General features: G+C 34.1%; 1 protein-coding gene across 2 annotated transcripts in view; it reads left to right on the forward strand.

Moving 5' to 3' along the window:
- Nucleotides 1–183: 183 nt before the first annotated feature.
- Nucleotides 184–22,915, forward strand: part of wake (wide awake) — a 172,453-nt gene continuing 149,721 nt past the window's right edge. For both annotated transcript variants that reach the window (XM_053751475.1, XM_053751477.1), the window contains exon 1: nucleotides 184–397. The gene's annotated coding sequence lies outside the window, so the exon portion shown is untranslated. The remainder of the gene's footprint in view (nucleotides 398–22,915) is intronic.

Here is a 22,915-nt window from a genome sequence, read left to right on the forward strand (position 1 = left end):
AAATATTGTACCAAATAGTGAAAAAAAAAAGAAAGAGAAGTACCTACCTAATAAGAAAAGAAGAAGCCATGGATAGAAAAGCTGAAAAGTCAGTTTGAAAAATATTCATTGTGGCGAAGCAGAGCGCATGAGCAGCAGTCCTCCATTCAGACGCAATCAGTCGCCCTTCAGTTTGCCTGAAAGTCTTGAAGACCGCACGCACCCGGCCGCATTTCGCGCGCAATTCGAATTTCGAACTAATTTAAATAATACGTTCCCCATTCGGCCAGTATTGTGTTTGAAAGTGTAAAATCGTGAAAACGAGGTTTAATCAAAATTTTAAGTGATATTTTATCGAGTTTTGTTCCGTTTCTTTTTAATTTAAATTTCGAGCAAGTGGTTCGGATTAAAGTTTATGGTAAGTTTTATAATAATGTACTTTATGGATTTTTCGTATATAAGTAATTATCTATGATATGAGTTCGTAGGGAAATAAATATAGTCTAGGTTCTTACTGTTTATTAGGTAGGTACGTATAAGCAATATAAAAGTAACTCTTATTTTCTAGTCACGCATTAAAAAAAAGTTACTAGTTTAATTTTTTACTAACCATTACTAACTGTAAGAATATTTTTCTAATCTAGAGCATCTTAAAATCAATAAATGAATCTTAATTAAAAGTGGCCAAGACTATTTATCACAGTAAAGTGTGTCGCCGGCAGTACGTGCAGAGAAAGAATTTATCTTCATTAGGTACCTATGTACCTAGCCACTTACCCGCAACCCTGTATACATATTGTCTATCCTCTTCTTTCTTATTAATCTAAATCTTTTAATCTTATTATTTATTTGGTGAATATAATGGCAAAGAATCAGGTTTTATCTTCGTCTTGAATCCATCGGCATTATGTTTCTTCATCCTTTTTTGTAAATTAATTACATATGTATGCATTTATTTGCGGTTCAAAATAGCAGTTGAATACTAATACTTAATAATTCATAATTTTGTCATGTAGTAGTAGAAGTACGGAGAAGGACATAGAGTGAGTTAAGTAGATACATTTAATCCACTAAAAATTACTCATGTTCCCGTCGGAAATTCACTCAGACGAAGACTTGACGAAAGAAATATATACATTTGGCCCGTGGTTTGGCTGTGTTGGACTTTTTAGTTTCAACTGTGTGTACACAAATGATCAAATCATTTGTGTACACACAAGTACCTACTAGGTTAAAGTCGGACAGGCAAGAAGGAAATTAGTATCTGCTCTATCGTGCGGTTTATAGGCATGGCAGAGTGGCAGAGTACTATCTTTTGTACTAACCACACAGGAATTGGAGTTGTAGAAGTGTATGGGTGTGTATGAGTGGAGGCTTTCGGGCCATCCCGTTGGCCCAACGGCCGGAAAAAAAACCTGTCGAAGTAGACTATGCCTATCTATACTATTATTATAAAGAGTTTGAATGTTAGAGAGCTTATATTCTCCGAAACTATCGAACGGATTTCAAAAATTATTTCACCAAGGTACATTATGCAAGATTGTCATAGGCCATATTTTATCTCAAAATTCCCACGGGAGCGAAGCCCCGGGTAACATCTAGTGTTTTAATAACATAAAAGTACCCTGCACAAATCTGATTGCATGCAAGACTGCGGAGGTACATGTCCAGAGCCTTCTTTACCCACCAACTAATACTTATTTATACCTACTTATCTATGGATCATACAACGCTCTTAAGATAGTAAAGATAGACATTTGCAAGCAAAAGTTCTCATAATTTTACGTAATATACACTTAGGTTGCAATTGTGGGTTGATATAATGTCACTGTCATTATCATGTGCTTGGATTGGAATTACATGATCGTGTATAGTCTACGATGTTGAGTAGGCAATATTACAATATTATCGTCTTATAATAGCTTACGAGGCGTGTGGTTTCCGCCCTGGAATGAGACCACTCCATATTTAAGTGACGCCTTAATAGCTGAAAGGCAATAATAGCCTTCTCTAAAAGGGTTGATAACAGACATACAGCCGGTTGTAAAATCATAGCCGATTACTCAAAATTTTAAAGAAAGAAAGAAAATATTTTTAATCGCCCAAAAATTTACATAAACTTACAACTATGCGACTTAAAATTAACAATAACAGTAAGTATCATTGGCGGCCAGCTCAGCGTGTTGCTGTGGCAGAAACCATAGCGCTGGTTTTCAGCTGGCACCATGAGGCATAGGAGGCATGGTGGCTTGAGAATAAAACGAAAAATTACAAAATAAAAACAGACATCGTTGAGTTAGCATCCCATAACACAAGTCTCGAACTTACTTTGGGGCTAGCTCAATCTGTGAGATTTGTCCTAATATATTTATTTATTTATTATTATTTACATCCGTAATAATATTCAGTGACGAATATAATAAATAGGTAAAATAAAAGGTACTTATTATGAATAAATAATTTTATGCTTCTATATCTTCTGGGCTTCTTGTCATTAAAGACCCGAATGTAATTGTAATTACACAAAAAAATAAAAATAGTTATGTTTTAGGGGTTCACCTGTAAGTGTGCAGGACATTTTAAAGGCTTCGGAATTTTAATTAACAGATTTTACTCGCGTTTCACGTAGACGATATTACACACAGATTACTAAAGTTTTGCCTTAAAACTTTCTCCCCATGTGATAACGTGTACGTGGGAGGACTTCAAATTTCATAGGTATTTTCTTCATAAAGTATATTTTTATAAATAGGTAGTTTTCTTCATGTGGACCATATTATAAACACGCATTCAGCCGCTATCGAAACTGTCATTCGTAACCGAAAACTCCTTGTCCAGTTTTGATGGAGATAGATGGGTAGGTAGTTATAATTACAACCAATAAGTAGATAGTTTTAAAAGAATATTTTATTAGGTTTGACCTGGTGACTATAAGGTGGGTGCTATTGCACATGATTTTCCACTTTTTTTAATTGCTGGAACGTGTTCAATTATGATGCAGCTGAAGTTATTAAAGCGATTGGGGGACGTACTTTTTAATTATAACCAAAATATCTATAACTACATATAGATTATATTGCTTTGGTAAATATTATTTAATTAATAATATGACGTGAAAAAGTGCCTGTGAATGCGCAATTTTTGCATAAATTATAGTAATAGTAGAAGTTATTGAGTTGTTGTTTTTATGAGACATTTTTCTACCACTAGCTTCTGGTGAAGTGATCATCGTGAGGAAACTTGCACACTGGATGACAGCTCTAGTGAACTGTTAACCAGTATGCAGGCTACACAAGTACTCAGTCAGATGCTTTTAGACGACTTGAAAAAATCGGACATTAGTGTCATCTGTTACCAATTAAGAAGAATACTATTTTTATGATCTTGCCAAATTGAAAGGGAATAGTAAAACAACAACAATTTATTAATTTATGCTCTTTTTGTATTAAGAATAGATCCCTGACGCGGGTAAAACAAAACCTTGTAATTAATGTTCGATACGAAAAACTATTACAAGGATAGTTACAACAACATACATTTTCATATATTATATTATCTGCGGTCAAGTTGACGTATTTTATGACGGAGGTAATAAATCGACGATTATAATATTCGCACCGTAAAATGTGTGAATTAGAATTTTTCAGGAAGCCCCGTCGTAAAGATGTTGGACAGAATTTACAAAGCCGGGAAATCTTCTGAAAATCCACCCATTCTAATTTGGGAAGAATTTTGTTACGAGTTTTATGGCCCTCTCAATGAAGATAGGAATTTATAAATGGGCGCATGTAAAAATATCGCTTGTTTTCTGAATGAATGGAACTACAGTTCATGGAAATCTTATATCAATATGAGCATGCTATAATTATCTCACTGATGTAGGTTCAAATGTAAATAGTCCAACATGAATTAATATTATAAAGGGGAAAATAAGTTGTTTGTTACCGTAAAATTTTGCATGTCATGTAGTTAGAATTACGGACGGACATGGAAAAAAGCACTGCTCCAATGGATATAGTACATTATATCATCAGATTCAAAATATATATTATATTAGATATGTATAGAATGAAATATATCGTATTACATTGAAATTAATCTTGTTAAACATCTAATTCTACTGGACAGATAATGCCTATTTCAAAGTTTCTACAATTTTGATTGAATTTTGCCATTAGCAGAAGTTCATTATTTACCTATACCAAACATGACGAATGACGTATATCTATCCGATCACAAAATCTTCCGACCAAATGAAATAAAATGTATTCGGTCCCTGAGATCCTTAGAAATCTAGAAAGTATCCTATTTCTAACATCTGTAATTAAATATGTCTAACCTACATCATGAATTATTGGGTACGGTGAATAAAATATCAAGCTATCTAAATTTGCTTCTATTACCGCAGCATTCAGATTGGTAGGGTAACTAGTGTAGTCGACTGTACTTCTTCATGAATAGCGGCGGTACAATACGGTTGTATTTAATGCGACTCTCGCAAATTGATATTAATTGTTCTTGTAATTATAAAGGCGTAGGGTTCTTGTAAGTATAAATCTTACGTACATGTATTTAAAATTATTTTAAATAATTTTATTATATATAGCTTCGCTCGAGTAAAAATATCAGGAATCACAGTATATATTGGTGAAACTCCGTGCAATAGTTTTTGAATTTATCGCGGACAGACAGACGCGGCAGAGGACTTTGTATTATAATATGTAAGGATGTATGAATGAAGTGTGTAGTTACTTATGTTTCTTGAGTAAATTATTAAACCTTAGTTTTGAAATTTTCCCAAAAATGGTATAAAACGTTTAAATATAAAGGTACTGACCTTTATATTTAAAATAGCAACTTTCTATGAAAAATTGTAAATTATTCCGACATTTTATTATCGCAGGAGCTCTTTGACGCTCTCTCATGCGAACCTTGAATTTATCTTCGTTAATCCTGGTTTAAGAGGCGGATGATTTTATTGAGATATTATCATTTGTTTGCATTAGACGTGGGAAAACTGTGGGAAATATTCAGTTTAACTTATTAGGTAGGTGTAATATTTTATTTATTTATTTATGTACATATCATAGCCATGTATAAAATGTACAAATAGCAAGTTAAGTACAAAGGTACTACTTATTCCTATAGGAATTTCTTTTAGTAGATCCGCGAATAAAATTCTTTAACAAATTCAGTTTACTTAAGTACTTAACTGTAAGAATTATGTCGTTTTAGAATTTCATTACACACATAGATTAAATCCGAAAAGGATTTTCATTTGCATTCCATTCAAAAATCAAAACTTGCCCGGAAATTATTGCAAAAGTCAAACAGGAACGGATAAAACATATTTATTTTATCTATGGATAGAGCTAACTGGAGATTCTTCTCATAGATGGGCTAACAATCTATCTGAAGATGGTCTTCGAGTTTCGAACTCTTGTCTCTGTCTACCGCGTAAGGGATAAATACGTGAAATAGTCTTAAAAATATTTTAAATAATTACAACTAGCGGCTATCCCGGTTTCGCTCGGGTAAAAACATAATGAATTATAAAATTAAATCTTCCAACTAAAAAACCCCATGAAAATCCTTGCAATCGTTTTTTTGAGTTTATCGCGGACAGACAGACGCGGCAGAGGACTGTTTTATAATATGTTAATTAGTTTGGCATCAACAAAGCAAGTTATGTAGATACATTACTTGCTTTTTTGATGCACACTAATTAATGAGATGTGACGTGACAGCCGTGAGACGTGAGAGAGCTACTGGGGAACAGCTTAGTGAGACTAAATGATTTTACTTGTTTTTATATCGCTGCTTTGCAAGGAAATGTAATTAATGCTTTCCGTGGCGCGAATTGACACTTTAGGCTTTATAAAACCTTGAGGTAGAAGAGTTTTCTTACTAAGTCTAAACTCGTGTTCCCATAGATCAACAAAAAATTAAGTAATATTGTTTCTCTCTAGATTGGTGTTACAAATTGTTTTCGTAAATAGTGCACGTCGCCGCTGTTTATAATATATAGTAGTGGCCTGTCCCGGCTTTGCTGGGTAAAACCATAAATTGGTGAAAACCGTACAAAAATCTGTCCGGTAGTTTTTGCAAATATTTTTTTTTTCTTTCTTTATGTGGAAGGGAATTAGAATTACCACGTCACAACCAGTTAGCCGTAGGGCCGGAAAGTGCTAAAGCTATCTTTTACATTATGAGAAAGATACATTTTACAAACAAAAAGTGGACGTTCTACAAATACCATTTCATATTCTGCAGAGAAAAAACCGCATCGAAACTTGTATCCTTATATTAGAGATTTTTTGTATTCTGTGTACGAGGGTAAGGGCACGAGACCCTTGTTTAGGCCAGGCTCCGAGGCTTAGGGCGGGCTTGTGCGGAATCAACCAATAGAATTTCATTAAATACTGACACTGCTTAGTTTAATAACTAAGGTTAACAACTAGTGATGCCGACGATCGTGCGAAATGGAAACGAATAAGTAGGAAAGTGGATCCTGGGCTCCGACGCTCAACGGCTGAGGGAGGAACCGGGAACACGCTCAGACGACAGAGAGGGACAGATTAGCTAATGAAACACCGATACATACAGGGATTTCTATGGTGAACTGTGAAGTAGGTACGTAGTGATTAAGAAGCCGCTTCAGATTTTTAAAGGAAGGAAGGCCCTTCATTACGTGATTATTATCACACACGTGTGAGGAATGTCATTTTGTATCACAAATCATGGAATTTGTACATCGACATATACAAAGTTATGTTAATGTAAAAGTGGTACTTTCATCATATAGTACTAGAAGTGCCTCCTAAATTTATACGTACTTGATCTGTGATGTCGTACTTGTGAGTATATTCGTTCCTATCTATCAACTACCTACCCTATTATGATTTGAAGGCATTTTCATGTACAATACAAATTACATTAAACTTAGTACGAGCACGCAATATACAGTCGCTGTATTGTTTGTGACATTTAATTTTAAGGATAACTTGGTTTCGGAGATACCACTGAAAATGACGTCCCACATTTTGATATAAATTAACGTTTGAATTAAAATACTTTTAAGGTGCATTAATTTTTCAGATTTAGATTTTTAGGGTCCAGCCTTTACTTGCATTCGAATAAGCAATCAGATGTGAGATGATAAACAATATGAATGTGACAACGGCATAATTTGTTTGATTCACTCCACTCCACGATTTGGGCATTTCAATGTTTGCCCCGGGTCTTCTGGAACGACCTGCGATCTGAGAATGAGAAATAATATGGAGATCATCATGTTATGTCAACACGAATAGATAGGTAACCCATGGATTTAATAAGTACTTCGTTGTGTACCTACTAATTCCATTAGGTAACCTAAATTAATCTATACATTTTTTCTGGATTTCTACCAGCCATTATTTAGTGCTTTATGGGTCTACCAAAAACAAAACGTTCTAAGGAACGTCGGCTACGTTCCATTCTTATTTTAAACGCAAAAAAAATATATCCCAATTGTTTTTCAATTTAGTTGTTCTTTATTTATATTTATTTTAATTAGTTTAAAATGTAAATATAATTTATTTATTTATTAGACGACAATTTTCCGGGTCATATTGGCATACTTTTAAGTATGTTTCCTTTAAACATAGAAACAATCTCTTAACATTTATATGGGAAATTGGATTTTCACAAAGCGAGATCGCAGACAGGATGGCACGGTGCTTTAGATTCGATCCCTAAACTTTTCGGTATTTGCGAAAGGTCCTTTGATAGCCTCGGGCCACTATAGATGACAATTCTCAAAGATATAATGGAATCGTCAACGACACTGCGCCCTTAGCGAAAAAACTCATGTTTGAATTTGTTGGCATTATTGAATTCAAATAGCAAAAATATTTCTTTGTATTGACTAAATTCGAATAAGTATCGGAATAAGTAGTTCTTTTCGTTCACGTCGCTCACCTCGTTCATTGATAGGTATTATAACGTTGTCTGTTTTCACTGTGCTAGGTGTCAGCCGTATTAAAAATAAAATACTAATACGTAAAAAGGAAATACTTGATAATTTAAGTTTTCATACGTTTTATATGTATAGTTTGATTTCCATCCATAACCATTTTATCCAATAAAGTAACCGATATCTCATAAAAGTGAATCAGTCTACTTTTATTCAAAACTAACGGCCCGTCCCGGCTTCGCTAAATTTTAATGAATTACACCTAAAACTACCTCAGGAATCACACTATCTATTAAAGAACCCGTATCATATTCCATTGCGCAGTTTAAACATCTAAGCATACATAGGGACAGACTGAGAGCGGGAAGCGACTTTTGTTTTATAATGTGATAATTGGTTTTTCAATCAATATCTAGTTACAAACATAGACACAGCAATAGCGTAGAAATAAGTAGGAAGAAACTAAGTATGTAGAATAATCATAAAACAATCAATAAAATGTAGTTTCATAATTTTCGTTCAGTTTCATAAAGTTCGTAATTTTTAGTTTGAAAACTAAATTAAATACTGAAGTATATTGTTTATTAAATTTTCTGGGTAGTTAAATAATAGAGTAAAAGCAAGAGCATAATAATAAGGAATAACACTTGTGTCGACTTTATTTAAGGTAATGTATGATGTGGTAGGCGTGTCTGTTACCTCTGATCTGCTCCAACACGGCTAATTACAACAAGCAAATGAGCAAATTGATTTCGATACAGGAGCATTCAGAGTATTCCACCTCACCAAACATGATAAAATTACGCATCATAGATTACTGTGATCGATAATATTCGGTGATAATCATCATTCGAGCATGATCGATGTCGCTTTTGATCGATTTTCCCAATTTACTACATTCTATACTGTAACGATTGAATTTATAATTGCTTGAGCATACATTATTGATGAAAATTACTGGCCATTGTTTATTGGGCACAACAGTAGGAAGTACAGTTCACAGCACATCAATCTAGACGAATAGGGGTACAAAACTCTTTTTGTACCTCTTTAATACTGCCCAGCATTGGGCGGAAATAATAATGATTAATGTGCAGTCTGACACGCCATAGGCTTTGTTGTACAACTAAAATTGGAAAAGTTTATTTCCATTCAAATTTGATTTCTCAAAATAAACTAAAACACTAATAAAAAGTCACAATCAATCGTCTTCTATATCAAATACGTAAAAAAAAACAATGGAGAACAAACGATTTATTCAAACAGCACAATAGATATGTTTCCTTACAAAAGCCGTTGTGTAGCAAATTGAAAAATAACAACAAGGATTTAGTCTGTAAATAATATAAATCATATAAGGGGATCATTGCCCTCGTAAACTAGCGTCGTTTTGCGGATTTCCTCGTAACGTTTAGAAGCTGGCGAGGTGCCAAATAACACCTAATGGCGCCCTGGGTCGGCAAATACATCTATACTGAAAGTATAATAACATGTTAAATGTATAATCCCAATATCAAATACTTGTGTAGGTACGTTTTACATAGTAGTAATGTGTTTGATTATTACCTATTTTTATTCTACAAACTACCCCACTTTCTACTTATAATGTATATTTTGTTATTATCATACTTTACAATACTAGATATTGACGAAATGAGTTTAAACATACCTTACAATTTTAACTATGTTATGAATATGAGAGAAAAATTCACGCACAAATTTAGAAGTTATTAATTACGATTAAGGGTATGAAGTACGTTTTTTTTCCCGTGAAAAATTCACGTGGTACCGAATGCCGTGAGGCAAACGAAGCCGCGTGCATAAGATAGTAATGATAGGACAATGGCGAGATTTAATCGAAAACTCAAACAAAATCAAAGAGTAAAAAAGGTAATAGACAAGACAATGACAGGTCTTTCATAACTTTTTTAATTTCATGTTTAGCTTACAATAAATAATGAGTAAGTACATGAAAAGGATATGTAATCGATTCATAAACAACCCGCCTTACGTTTGTTTTGTATTTGTTTTCATTTTCATTCGTATTAGTTTATCAACAGTTTTTGCAACAATACGTTAGTCAACTTTGGATTTAGGGATATTGAAATCTTGGACTGTTGAATAAAGTAGCCTAGGCATTGAATAATGTCGTATTTCTTAGTTACGTGTACGAAAAGATTATGGATAGAATGTTAGCAGAGCACACACTTTAATAGACTAATAAAAGAAATAAATCAAATAGCACCTATTTAAAAAAGTATAACTACGTTGGTTCGAATGTATTTATCCCTCCCGCCAAATTTTTAGTTTAGTTCTATACGTAACAGTATGAGTTTACAATACATTAATAAAAATCTTTATTGCAATTTGCAAAAAAAATATAATGTACAATCTACTAAAATTATATGCGCAAAATCGATGACCTCTCCCAGGGCTCCATGCACCGCCATCCGGGAAACCGGGATTACGTTCAGATGGAAGAGAGATTCTCTGAATGTAAATTGGTCATCAGATCATCAAGAGAACTTAATTACACAGCTTATTCTGTATTCTGCTCGGCCAACACTCATTACCTACTTAGCCATTAATTTTAACTATTTTATTGTAATTTAATCTGTGAAAAAATCCGTAAATTTTTCATTTCACATCATTATTACAATACATTCTTGATTATAATGATCCTATTCACTCGTACGTCTAGATCTAATGTGGTAACGTGACTGTGAAATGTAGTAAACATTACCTAAGATATTGGGTAAAAATTTTTGTGAATCGCTTTTCCAGAACACAATTTACATCTACCTACAAATGCTACCAACGCTTAGCACATCAACTTGGAATATTATTATGTAGATTATATCCACTTGTCAAAGAGTGGTTCGTGTAAAACCTATATAACAACGGCGACATACCTACCTCCCCTATTCCATTCAGTATGCGACATGCGTGATGCTGGCAATGACCTTGAGATGTCATGATTTGGAAAGGGCGCGAAAATCGTTTCACATTACTGTAGGTAGCGTTTGATTGGCAGTTGGCTACAGATAATGTATTATTAGGTTGGGCAAAGGCGTAGCGAGCGGATATCTAACTTTAAATACAAATTTACAATTTTTTATTAATTATTATATTCTATAAAAATATTTGAGCCCTATATTATGAGATTTACGTTGAAAAAAAGCACGTACTCCCAAATGTTATAAATTCAGTTCAGGGCATAAGTTATCGATGCCGACTTGATTTATAACTTCTATTGGCAACTATTTCGAGAGGTCCCGCCATTTTGGGAAAACTGTAAATGTTCAGATGTTTCTTTTCGATATTTTAGTGGTAAAAGTTGTGGACTCATAAATTCTAGTTTCCTATTTATTATTCTTAAGAATAAAATACATATATGTTCCCATTGGAAAGTGTTAAAAGGTGTCATCATTTAAAACCACCTCAAGACTTTACTAACTAATAAATTTTACTATACGTTAAATGATTTCTTGAATAATAAACTTAGGTACAATAAAAAAAATGCTGATAAACTTAAAAAAATCTGTATGTTAGCTAAGTAGTGTAAATATTTTTTTTTTGTTAATATCATGGTGATCATACTGAAAATAAAATTGACAAGAAAATTGATTTGATTTTTGATTATCATGTAAAATATGTAGGTTTAGATTTATGTTTTTTGAAATAAACCTTCCTTTCTTTCTTTTTATCATAAAAGCCACAAAGACAGCCTTGTCTTTGTGTCTTAAGTCTTGCTAGGTAGTTCATCATAATCATCAATTTCACAATTACTTGAAAAATATATAGAAATAAATATACTTGAATGGTTTTCATGAATGAACTGAACTCTCCTGCCAATTTGTAAATAGAGTGTACAAACGAACCAACACAATAGCGTACCAACTGTTTAAACACTTTGTTTTACAAACAAACCAACAATCTGGGTTAGACATGTTGACAATGAAATCTGATCATTATAACTAGGGATATAACGACCGAATTGGGGCGCTCCCGCCCGTGAATGTCGTACGAGGCGACTAAGGGATTAATCGTTATATGGTAAAATATTCTTAAAATATATAAAGGAACGTAACGAAACGAAAACGAAACGTGAACGAAAGTGAAAACGTACGAGTAAACTGTAGAATCGACTTCAGCAGTATTCCCTATCCGTAACCACATGGTTCCGAGACGATTCCGCAACTCCTTGAAAGGCAGTCAATGCTCATGTGATGCCCACAGTACTAACATCAGGTAGGTAACGCGCTTGCTCATTTTCCCGTTCTATCATATAAACCTATTCTATCCTAAATAAAATATTATATACGTACATATAAAGAGAACAAGTTTATTTATTTGACGAATTAAAAACATTGCAATATTCATTTTGCTACAACTTTTGAACGGCTGAACCGATGTTGATCAAACTTCTAAGAACCTCCACATATAAATTAGCTATCAAATAAAAAACCGCATCCAAATCGGTTCAGCCGTTGATGAGCTACGGTGCACAGTACGTACAGATACACTTAGCGGTCAAATATATATATAACACCCTCGTTTTTGCGTCGGGGGTTAAAAATATACTCGCATAAGGAAATAGTTGCAACGGTAAAAATACTTTACCTGTACCATTATGTTTTCCTAAGTAGGAGTAAGTTTCCTAAGTATTTCGTGTCCGAAACGAGGTCATCCGACAGAGAACGAAAGTCTCCGTAAAAGCTGAAGTGGCAATGGGCTGGCCACGTCTGTGGAACGGATAACCGCCTCAGTATACGTGTTCTCGAGTAGAGACCACGCCTGCGTAAGCGATGTGTTGGCCATCCACTGGCTAGCTGGTCTGCGAAAGGTTGCAGGGATACTAAAAGCCCAATACCGACAGCTGTGGCGCACCTTGGGAGAGGCCTATGTCCAGCAGTGGACTGATACAGGCTGATGATGATGATGAAGTAGGAGCACTTACGTTAATACCGTGGAGGAACATAGCGAGTCATTCGAGTTAGTACCTAAACTACATGCTACTTATGCAAAATTTCAAAAACATTGGTTGATTAGTTTAAGCGTGAAGAGGAAAAACAACCAAACTTACTTTTGCATTTATAATATTAGTAATAAAGAAATAGGTACCTATGTATAGAGTGATAAATATATTGATACAGATGATTCACTAACTCTAAAGCTATACTTCAATGATATCTTTGAAGATCAACGTTTGAGAAATGTACGTAAATATCATACCAAAATATTGTTTTGAAACTGCAAATACGTACAATAATAAACATCCTTCGTGCATGTTGAGCAGTGCATTTGTGGTTACATCAGCTGTTGCATTCTGAACTCTATTACAATGATCTATAAGGTTGTATTTGTCTGCCTTGTTTGTGCTGTGACCATGTGTAACGGATACAGAAACCACAGTCCAATATGCAAGTGACACGAATATAGTAGGTCATTCTGATGTCTTGAATAAGTTAGCGTCAACTTGGAACTAAGAATTTGCATGTATAGTGTGTATGTGGCGTGTGATTCCGCCCTAAAATTGGCACCTTCCGTGGATATCGTACGAGGGACACATAGCCTTGTCGGCTGCAAGGAAACAATATTCTCAAGGAGGATTGGTATCAGGCAGGCTGTCGTTATCATCATTTCGGATGATTTCCATTTTCATTTCGAATCTAATTACCTGATATGATTTTTAATTTTCTATACGAATAGACCTTTCAAAACTGGCCAAGCGTGAACTAGTAATTGGAAAGAACAAATACGATATTAATACTTCACTGGATTATTTCTTCAAAGGAATCTGATACGGTTTTTAAAATATACTTACTTAATTACCTAAAATTAAATAGAATTAATACTATACCAGCTTCTCTTTGGGGCTCTTTCACACAGTTATTTTTCCGGGATGAAACATACCATTTGTTTTTCTCCATACTTCAAGCTGTATGAAAATTTTCAAGAATATTGAGGTTGAGCGGATACTAGGAGAAGAGATAACAAACAAACTTACTTTCGCTTTAGTAATATTAGTTAGGATTAACTGATCCTAATAAATAGGTATTTTAGTATAGATAAATAAATTTATATTTGTTTTTTACACACAATTTTCATAAAACAAATATAAAAAATTCAAAAACCAAAACTTTAAGAAAGACAATCATGTAAATAAATAAAAGCTAGTAAGACATAAAATCGTTTAGCTTCGGCTGCAATAAATTATGTTTCACCATCGTATCTTGTAGATAAACATGAGACTCCTGGGAATTAAACGGGTATTTTATCACCTCTCGATTCAGCTTTCATTGTGCCTCCGGAACTCTGGAAGGCTTCCGACAAATATTTAGTTAGATTACGACCTCCAGGGTGCGCTGTATGGAACTCAGAATGTTTGGTTTGCTTAGGTCGGTTTATTCTTGTCCATTTATGTGCACATAGGCGATTGTGCTATTTTTATAAAGATTAGTGAGATGGTTAAATTACAAGATTAATAACTTAACAAAATATAGAAAACGAGCGTGAAAATTCGGAAAAAAACGCCTTTAAAGAGATGAAAGATATCAATATTTTGACCTTTAAGAAAATCCTTCATTCGGATCAAATTTCGTCGAAATCTCAACAATTCAAAAACAATGACGCGTTCATATTTTTTAATATCGAATATGTTTATAATGGTGTCTGAATTTGCGACCGTTAATAAAAACATGATGATACAAACTCCTGTGGCACGGGAATTCGAACCTGAGACCAATCGATCACATATAGGTCTACCGGACTATCGGTTAACTGTCCGCCAAGCTCTGCCGGTTTTGACGTACTTACTTACATTGCTGGTCTTTCCTTGCGGTAAATAAAAGCTCTCATTCAAACGACATAATGTTCAATGACATACTTCTGCTTCTGTCTAAGTTCTCCGCTAGTGTATAGACGGCATAATATATCATGTCAATCAATCGATAAGCTCTTAGGTTTAAGTTAAGTTGTTACTAGATAAGGTTCGAAAGAAATATAACATATAGTGTCTGGGTGGATATCGGGGTTTTGTTTGTCGCGGAGTCCTACAATCTGGGTCAACTGTCTTTCATCGGATCTCCCTAGGAGGCGAACTATGAAAACTGCCAGTTTATGTGTTGTGGAGTTTTATAGCTATTCTATATAAGCAAGAGAAAGGAAGGCATTCGTTTTTTTTACAATATAAGAGAGCTCTTTTTGGTACATTTTGAAAATGTTAGTTAATCAATTCTTCTTTTTATTAACTACCTAAATACTGTAATAGGATACACAAGTACCGTTGTATTTAAATAACAATAATAAAGAATAGACGTCAAGACATAGAGTATTGTAGTTAAATAAACATTACCTACCTAAACATTCAGATAACTGTAATTTCAATACGTCTAATTTGCCGTCTGGGACTAAATGTGCCGAACAGTCATGAAATACATCCTTACTAATATTATAAATGCGAAAGTAAGTTTGTTTATTTGTTACCACTTCACGATCTATTTAGTGAACCGATCTTTTTGAATTTTTGCATGCATGTAGATTGAATTATCGAGAAGGACATAAGGCTACCTTTCATCACAGATCCCGTGGTGAATTTATGCGGGCGAAACCGCGGACAAAGGCTAGTAATCTGTATTAACCTTTCATATTGAATCCCATGAATTGGCAATATCTTTGAACGAAAATAGGATAGCCGCAATAATATGATCGCGGTCCTTTCGGAACTCTCAATAATATTTGCAGTAAACCCGATAGGATCGTATTCCTACAAGTACCAATTAGATACAAGCTGGCCGTCCCGACTTCGCTCGGGTAAAAGCATATTAAATTATTAACCTAAACCGACGTGAATACTCTATTAAAACCGGCATCAAAACCCGTTGCATAGTTTTAAAAATGTATGCATACATAGGGACAGACGGCGGGAAGCGACTTTGTTTTTCACTATGCAACTGATAGGCGTAGGTCAAATACTAGTAACGTAGATAAGTCAGGGATACCTTTGTACAACAGTGGGATACAACATATCAATTAGATAATAAATATGTTTTTTACAATGTAACTAATACAAGATTTTATTATCGTTAGAGATATTTTGCGTCATAAAATAATGACCGTTCAGTACCGATCCTGGGTGCATTATCAGTCGTGAATAACATAGTAATGAGTTGTCACCATTACTAATTAAAATTTCAGCTCAATTGATTGGAAATGTGTGGTTTAAAATTGAATAAAATTGAGCAAAATTCTACCCAAATAATTATTGTTATACATAGGTACATACATTGTAATGCGAGCTCCACACTGTCGCCGAACTCAGACACATGCCGATACGAATGCGTGAACATTGCGTAATAAGTATGAGGGATTTTATTTACCGCAATAAAAAAACCAGCAATGGTGATATACCAAATCCGCCAAAGTTTGGCAAATTGTTCGACAACGGGTCGGAGCCGGTATAAGATAAATAAAAGCTTGTAAAAAAGATTCCTACTAGGAAGAATGTAGATCTCCGCGGATTAGAGCATTATACCAGCTCCACATTACCCACGAACAGATCTCCAAACATTGTCCGTGTACATTGCTGATTTTTCATCACGGTAAATTAAATCATTCATACAAACAACGCAATGTACCTGCAATCATTCGCGTCGTCGTCTGTCCGAGTTCGGCGACATCGAGGAGCCTACATTAGAGTAGCTATAAATAGATCAGCGTTCAAATTCGATGCCGTAAAGTGCGATTGAGTGCAGCTGTAACTTGCAATGTAACTTTTATTATGCTTTTAACATAGTAGCCGCGCTTTGATTAGCTCAGTTTTATTGTGTGACGTCATACACTAACTAACCATGGACTTTGTAATTAGACCTTTTGAAATTAAATTATTTGCTAAACTTGCAATCTATAACTATTGAAACTAATCGTTTAAAAGATAATACAAGTTTATTTGTTAGACAAATTATAAAACCCCCCCGACTTTCAATATTCGTTTCGCTACAACTTTTGAACGGCTGAACCGATTTTCATGAAACATGGCTAAGAACAATCGGGATAAAATTATCTAAAACAAAAAAAAAATAAAGATTTTGCGTCACCCCTCTTTTGCGTCGGGGGTTAAAAAGAAACTAATTACTCAATACCGTTCACAATGCGTTCATTTTAATTAACACCAACAAACCTGCAATAAAAGTAGTAACTCCTGAAGGTTTCGTCTACCTATGTACCAAATTTCATCAAAATTGGCCTAGAAGTTTTTGAGTTAATTCATAAACAAACAAAAATACAAATCTTTTCTCTTTATAATATTAGTATAGACAATTGAAGTCCTAATCAGAATGCTATGACGTGATGCGACCTTATGTGTATAAATAAAAACATACGGTAGACATTGACCAAACTGACACATAACATCGCATGTCCTTGTTTCAGTCCTCTAATACAATGGACTGAAACCAGAAAAATCCAGATTTTGTCGGATTTTTCTCGTATGCCTATCCACCATTTGTCCACGGCACTAACGATGCCCCAAATCCTGTATAACTGGCTCAGCGGCTCGTTTCGTTTACTACTACCCAACCATATTTTAATGCTGAAATTTGATAATATTCGTAATCATCAGTATCATTTACTGATACAGTCTGCATTGCAGAAAGAATTTAAAAATACCTTTTTATATTTTTAAGATATCATTTCTTATAACTAAAGAATTTAATTTACATAAATTTAATTATTTTGGCGTGGCAAGTGGTTTGTTCTATTAAATGGTTTCGTCAAAAGATTAAAAGTAATTCCACCAACTAAAGTCCTGTACAAATGTTATTGTTTCATTTAAAAGGACTTTAAGCGGACTTGAAGTGTCGTATTTTTTTATTTTACAATTTAAATTAAAAGAAATCGATATTCTTTTAATTTAAATTGTAAAATAAAAAAATACGACACTTGATTTTGTTACTATTATACAATATAGTCACCATTTACGACAAAGATCAATTACGAAATCAGAATTTAAATTTATTTAAAAAGCACCTCAGGTCCTTGCTGATTGATAAATATTATTATAATTTGAACGACTTTTTTGGTGATAGACTCAGATAAAAATTTAGTTAATTTAGTCACTTTTATTTATTCGTTTGTGTTTTGTGGGATGATAGCATGCTCTCCATTTAAATTTGCATACCCGTGGACGGTGAAACATGTAGGATTAAGTGTTTCTTTTGACACGGCATTGTAAAAAAATGTAAACTCATGATGTTTTTGCAAATAAACAATCTTTGTCTTTGTAAAGATTTCGGTTCCCACCGTTTTCTTTATAGTAAATTGAGTCCAATATAAAACTATGATACTAATATTAATGATAAAATAAATTATCTAGTGTAGTATAATTAATTGGTGGTTAGATTTTTAAGATTTCGATAAAGTTAAAAATGTAATAGTGGTGTTAGTGATCGGTAAACAACTATATAATTTTATAATTTTGTATGTATGTAAATTTAAATATTATAATTTTGTATTTTTCTGTAAGCCGTATTACCAACTAGATAAAGCATTTTAAATAAAGTATGGGCTGGATAATCCTATTTATTTTCCGGTGAGTCGATCCAGTCTGTCATCGGACCTCTGCTAATCTTCACGTAATGGGCTTGCAGGTGGAGTTACTATTGTTGACTCTAGTGATTCGGGGCGCTCTGGTTTCGTGAATGTAAAAAATACAGAATTACGTCATTTCCTATATATTTATTATTTTTCAATAAAGAACAATATGATTGATGATTTGCAGTTATTATCTTGTTCGTTCTATAATATTTATTACATTAGGACTGGATTACTACGTTTTTACGTGAAATCTAGTTGAAGGGCTATATTACTCGTACCTTTCCCTTGATTGACATGCACTGAAAAAAATTATTTTATAGTATTCTTTGTATGTAGTTAATAATGTGGTGAAAATCAACATCAAACTATTTCGTGGAAATTTTTACACAAACTAAATAAAAAGACACCGCTTCACTTTCATTACTAATGACGTGATACTTGAAATTTTACGGCGGTCGTCAGAACTTTATTAATTAGCACTGGTCTGCCGCAAAACTGAGTTAACTTTGTAAATAAATATTTAACTATGTTCGCGAAAATGAGCAACGTTATCATTACATAGTATAAAACAATGTCGCTTCTCGCTGTCGTCTGTCCCTATGTATGCTTAGATCTTTAAAAGTACATAACGTATTTTGACGAGTGTTTTATACATATAGTGATTCAAGAGAAATATTTATATGTGTATACCTAATATGCATAATTTTTACCCGTGTTATCCGTGCGAAGCCCGGAGGTCCCTAATAGTTTTATTTATAAATCTGGTTATCATATAAAAATATGACTTATTTTTCTTTGTGTGTAGATGGCAAAATGTCCGTGCAGTAAATCGTTGAGGAGTTCCCTCGTTCCTGGGTGCACTATCACATCATGCTTTGCTTATCATAATAATGCATTGTCATACAATCGGTTGAAGATATCTGCTTCAAAATTGAGTTACAAGATTCCACCTCAACATAAATACTTACATATAATTAATTGAATATTAATATTAGTAGAAGATTTCTTAGAGATTATGGCTGCCCAATCCGTATAAATACGTATATTTTGTCAGGTTAGTTATATTAGGTATAAGTAACTAAGTAATATTGTTGTATTAGATACTGTGATGTAACTCTTGCATTGGCACGTAGCAAACCTCTGTGATTTTAGCATAATGTTTTTTATTGTATTGTCTTTAAAATGACAATAAATAAATAATAACTTACATACATTGAAAATTTAAATAAAAGCTATAATCCAGAGGCTTCTAAATTGCGGTCCGATTGATAATAACACAAAGAGACGTTTAAAAGCTGTTTGTTGTGTGCGAAACACGAAATTATACAAATAAAATGTTTTTATACACACATACAATCGTTCAATAAAAAGCAAAGTAAACAAAAGGCAGGTTAAAAAAAAAAAAACTCAACCAGCCAATTGTGAAATAATTAACTGTCCCTTTCTGTTCGCAAACCCAATTACTTGGTTATTTCTGATCGCTACGGCGCTACGAGCCACGAGCTACGGCGTAGGTCTCGTAGAGCTTTGTAGCGCTTTTTGTTTTGCGGTTTTTGAACGATATTGCGGTCACGCAGATAGTACCAATACTTAATTGTCAATGATGCATGAATGAATGAACAAATCGCTTAATGTACTAGCGAATCAGTTTGTAAACGTAAGCTCTCATTAAAAATATCTATTGATGAAAACCGTACAAAAATACAGTAGGTGGGTTTTTGAGTTTAACGCGTTCATACAGACAGACGTGACAGGTGGAATTATTTTTATAATATGTTAAGTAGGATAGTGGGCCTAACAAGCATGCGAGTTGCGATGGTAAGCAAAATACTGTAAAACGGTTTATTACTTCCGTCGCGTAGTGTCTACGTGTGTTCGCTCACCACACCCGTCCGCTATCTGGAGATCTTGATGAGAAAAAGATGAATAAATTATTTGAAATGAACGTCAACTCGTGAACTTTTAATAAAAGATTGTTATATTACTGATAAAAAATTATATTTAAAAAATGGTAAGCCCTTCTGGCATAATAGGGACCAACACTGTTTGAATGAGTTTCTTTCGGCATTTCTTCTCAGCAGTGGTCGTTCCGAAATGCTAGTAGTTTGTAGCTTTGGTAAACATCATTTAATTTAGAATAAGTGCCTGTGAAGGCCTTTTAAATAATGAATAATATCATGATATTTTATTTTATTGAATCGTAAATAAATTAGTTAACAATAATTTATCTTAGCAAAGAAATTTCACCGCGAATAGTTCATTCGTTATTAAATTTTGCCCATCTCTATTCACATATCTCAGTTGCGCAGTATCATCTTCTGAAAAGACTATATTCGTATAAAATGAAAATATGTAATGTAACATCTAAAAAACTTGGAGAAATACGTTTTACTATTATACCTATAAATGGGAAAGTCTGTTTATCGGTCTGCTTGTCAGCTTAATCACTGGGCTGATTTTGATGAAGCTTGGAATACACATAGTAATAACGTCCTTAGGTAAAATATAGGCTACCACGCGCGAAACTGCTGGCAACAGCTAGTAAAATAGAAATGACGACCTACATGTTTGTAGTTACGTGTCTGTCACATGTAGGATACGATACAATGATAACATTCCTGATTGAGTGAGGAATAGATCTGAATATTTATGAGTTCGTTTGGCTTGCTGTACAGCACATAAACCCATCCGAATTAATTTTAAATTCGCCGCTGTTACCGAGATATACATATCCGTGTAGGACAACTTGGGATGCCGACGACCGTGTGTAATAGACATAAAAAAATATAGAAAAAAGTAGGAAAACGAAGGATCCGTTTTCCTCCGTTTGGCTCCCACTCTGAAAGGCTGAGGAAGATACCAGGAAAACGCTCAGATGAGAAAGATATCTCTGCAATAACTTGCAATAACACACACATACATTATCACATTTATATTAATGGGGGACTATACGATGCGGTGGTGGTGTAATGGTTAAGACGCCCGCCTGTGAACCGAAAGGTCCCAGGTTCGAATCCTACTCGTACCACATGAGTTTGTATACCAAACTGACTCATGTGTAGTAGTTTTCATCAACCACCACTTGCTTCCGGTGAAGGAAAACATCGTGAGGAAACGTGTACTCTGGTTGATTATCGACTTGTGTGTGAAATGGAAAAGGCAATGGTAAACCACTCTATTAAAAGTGACAAGAAAGTAGTTATGTGTGTTTCATTCCACGTAATGACCACGACCCTCAGTAATGAAGAATACGACTATGAAGAAGATACGAAACTTTATTATTTAGTGTAATGCAAAGGTCGTTGAAATGTCAGCTACGATATATAAAAAAGGTTTGCGCTAAGACCCTTTACAATATAACATGTGGCGTTGAGTTATATGCGGCTGACAGAACAGTGCAATCGACAAAATCACTGCAAGCTAGTAATTCATAATAGAATCCAGGAGCTTCGTTGCTGTAGTCATTTTAGAATCTTTTTTTTCGAGTGTGTTATTGCTAACACTTTTATTCAAGTCGCTAAAAGGCATCTATATGACTTTTATGCCTCTGACAAATGCCGACGCGAATGCGTGAAAATTGCGTAGTTAGTGTGAGTATTTTTATCATATATTACCTCAATGAAAACCAGCAATGTATCGAATTTCCCACAGCAAATTTACCGGAACATGCTTCCGGTAAATTTACGTGGCCTATGAAAACTTACTAATACATATGTCAAATTAGTATAGAAACTCATGCGGCACGAGTAGGATTCGAACTTGGGATCCATCGGTTCACACGCGGTCTTAACTGCTGGGCTACCATCGCGCAATTTTGGGATAAAAAGTATCCTATATTTATCTCTAATCTGAGCGTGTTACCGGTTACTTGTATATTGTCATTTTCAGACATAATGCAAAAGGGCAGTGATATGAAATGTGATCACAATCAGAAAAATGTCTACACAGGACTTTGTATATTTTTATTTAAACGTTGGAAATCAACATCAGCGGGTCCGGAAATTGCCATTTCTTTACACGCTGACGACGTGTTAATAACAAAAATACCCTTTTTGTATTGCTCAAATTTGTGAAAAAAATCAGTAATTTTAAAAATTGTGTTTACTGGAAAATACTCCTGCGTTTCTGGTTAGGGTCTCGTAATTTTCGTGTGTCGCCTCGAAACCCAGGAACACGTCAAAATAAGTGTTTACATTTTGAACATTCGGCTGTAGGTTTGGAAGGCATTGGATGTTTTTATGAAAAGTCCCAATTTTTTCACAAAAACTTCCAATTGTGACTCCGTCTGTTTGCCTCCAGGTGGTGTTGTTTCATTCTCATAGTAATATTTACCGCACTCAAGCGTCCTGAATTATGTCTTATTCTATCTAAATATAATATAGA

Source organism: Plodia interpunctella, chromosome 11, assembly GCF_027563975.2.
Source record: "Plodia interpunctella isolate USDA-ARS_2022_Savannah chromosome 11, ilPloInte3.2, whole genome shotgun sequence".
Lineage (NCBI taxonomy): Eukaryota > Metazoa > Arthropoda > Insecta > Lepidoptera > Pyralidae > Plodia > Plodia interpunctella.